This window comes from Apis dorsata, unplaced genomic scaffold (genome assembly GCF_000469605.1).
Source record: "Apis dorsata unplaced genomic scaffold, Apis dorsata 1.3 scaffold_383, whole genome shotgun sequence".
Taxonomy (NCBI): domain Eukaryota; kingdom Metazoa; phylum Arthropoda; class Insecta; order Hymenoptera; family Apidae; genus Apis; species Apis dorsata.
Genome location: NW_006263645.1, coordinates 154,124 through 156,860, shown reverse-complemented (window position 1 = coordinate 156,860; position 2,737 = coordinate 154,124). Strand labels below are relative to the sequence as shown.

Here is a 2,737-nt window from a genome sequence, read left to right as displayed (position 1 = left end):
TTTTTTTTTTTTTTTTTTTTTTTTTTTTTTTCCTTTCTTTTTCGAGAAATCGGAGAAGGAAAGGGGAGCCCTGACCCGGCCTGATCGGTTTTACACCGATTTTCGTTCAACCCCAAAACCCAACCCGATTTTTCGCGATCGTCGTGGACGAGAGTCAGTCATCTTCGCACACCGATGATTTCGTTTGTCGCTCCGTCGTTTCTCATCGACGCGCAGTCGATTTCCTTCGCTTGTGGCGGGTATAGAAGTGAATATGACACCGGGTGGAGGCTCCCCCTCGACAAGGCAGCACGATCTGTACCCAGGCTACCTATATGCCTGGTACTGCGTATCGTGTTACGAAGAGATAAAAACACGGGGGTCTCGGCGGCGAAACGAGGGTGAAGGTCGAGTTGGTGGATGGTATGGCTTTATTCTATAAATGGGGTGCGTGGTAATTATTTAACGAACCTTGCTGGTCAAGGAAAGGAAACACGTGAAACAACAAATGGGAAAACAAATCTTGCGTATATTTTTGCTCGAAAATATTATAAGATCCGAAAAAGTAAAACCAAAAGATCGTAAGAATTGATTCAAAGTTACATGTACACGAAGAATAATTGATAAGAGAGAAAAGTGTTTCAAATTGTGTATTATATATATACACATTTAAAATAAACTAGATGCAAATTAGTCGAGCGTTCGAAAACACAGTTGTACCTCTCTATACCTCGAGAATAGAACGGATTAATTATTTCCGTTGAAACGATTCATTCGGTAAACTGACATCCCTCCAAACATCGTTCGATGCGTGTCCGCACCCTCGTTTATTAATTACGATGACTGGTCGCCGCGCGGGGACGCCGTTAACTTCGTCAACGATCGTCAACGAGGGCCTCCATGGAGTGGCGTGCACGAGGAAGGGGAAAATTCGTAAACTTACCGGAGTTATTGGCGAATTTCTGCCTGAGGGAACTGGCGAGGCGTTGGGGACCCGCCAAACTAGGAAGTCCGGCGAACAAACTGCTCAGTTTGGAGGCGACGTCCGGTCCGACCTCGGCCCTCGAGCCGTTCACCGACTCCTTAGCTTCTTGCGTCCCCGGGCCCTCCACCTTTTCAGCCGAATTTCTAACCGAGCCTGAAACAAATTTCCTTCGTCGTGGATAATTATTCGAGAGGGGAGCCTAATATTAACAACCCTGTCTGAATAATAATACGAATTGTGGAATTGTGATGCATCAATTATGCATCCCAATGAAAGCTTCTTTTTTATAATTTGGAAATTGTTTGGAACAATACGTGATGGAATTATATGAATTAATTTCAACAATCGAAGCAGCGAAGTATTTTTTGAGGAGTCGAAAAAAAAAGAATTTCGATCGAACTCGTGTCCTCTGTTGGCTTAATTATTATAAGGATATGCTAATTCTAGGACACATTTATTAGTTTTGCATTTATCCAAAAAATAATATTTCTTTTATTCTTCGTTTTCAACACAGGAGGAATTTATTTAAAAAGTATTTTTAAAAGATTTAATTAAGATTAAATTATTTTTAAAAATTTTATTTGTAAAAGAGGAAAGTATTTAAAGAGGAAGCATATAAAAGTTTTCCTTCCTTAGTAAATTTCAAAGAAAAAATTGCAAAATCGAGTGATTTTAACAGTAGAATAGTATCACGAAATTGGAAACGCGTACGATTAAAAATGATAATCACGAATACGGGGAAAGAAAAGAAAAGAAAAAAGAAGGAAAAGGAAAAGTAATTTCCAGGGAAGTAATCAAAAAGTTGTCGGTCTTTAGCGTGTTCCACCTATAGCGTGCAGGCAATAATTTTGTCCATCTCTTCTACGAAACCGACACAATTTTTCCTAACCTATCTATTATCTTATATACGCGTCCAACTCCCTGACCAATCTATATTTAGAGTTTAAACATCTATCTATAACAGTCCCTATCCTCTATACATATACCTCACGTCCCAAGAAGAATGCACATGTGCCCGACTTCCCAAGGTAATTTCCCATCATTTGCCATTGTAGCAATATCATTATTTTCAACAGTATCGTTCGGTGATCTTATATTATTATTCACCGTCCACCGTCCGTTTAACGTTCAAACAAAACAGCCGTTTTTCGATCAATTTTCAACAACGATTTCGAATTTATTCCTTTTTTTCTCTCTAGAATTCTATATTTCGAATAATACATAACACCTTCCACGATATATTACATAATATCTCTCGTTCCAACCGACGTAAAAGTCCTCGAATATACTATATATATATACTACATATATATATATACTCTCCAAATACACTGCAGTTCATCATCACCTCGAAACAAAAGTTCGAATAATCCAACTAAATAAATAATCCAATTAAAAAAAAAAAAAACACGAATACTTATTCACGAATACTTGCAAACGATCTCATCTTACGTGTATTTCCCTCGTCCCTCCCCTCCCTCCTCCCCCCCTTTTACAGAAACCCGGCCGGTGACGTGAACGAACATCATCGACATCACCACGAAACCATCGTCATTCGTCCTCGAATGCGGCGAGGATAAGATTGGTCGTCGTCAAAAAAGAAGAAAAAGAAGAAGAAGAAGAAGAAGAAGAAGAAGAAGTCAGAGATGATGACTCTTACTTACTGAGACCGAAGGGCTCCCGATGGCAGGGGCGTCTCGGCGTGTCTCTCCGTTGGGGTAGCTTTGGAACGTCTGCCCTCAAAGTTCTCCCCGCCACCGGCTTTCGCGTTAC

General features: G+C 40.1%; 1 protein-coding gene across 2 annotated transcripts in view; it reads right to left on the bottom strand.

Annotated features, from left to right (window-relative positions):
- LOC102679795 (choline O-acetyltransferase) overlaps nt 1-2,722 on the bottom strand; it is an 87,720-nt gene extending 84,998 nt beyond the window's left edge. Inside the window, exons 1-2 of one of the 2 annotated variants that reach the window (XM_006618971.2) lie at nt 2,629-2,722; nt 923-1,117 (exon numbers count right to left, since the gene is read on the bottom strand). The gene's annotated coding sequence lies outside the window, so the exon portion shown is untranslated. Of the gene's footprint in view, nt 1-922; nt 1,118-2,628 lie in introns of those variants that run through there. The other variant, XM_031512097.1, reaches the window with a different exon arrangement.
- Between the last annotated feature and the right edge of the window lie 15 nt (nt 2,723-2,737).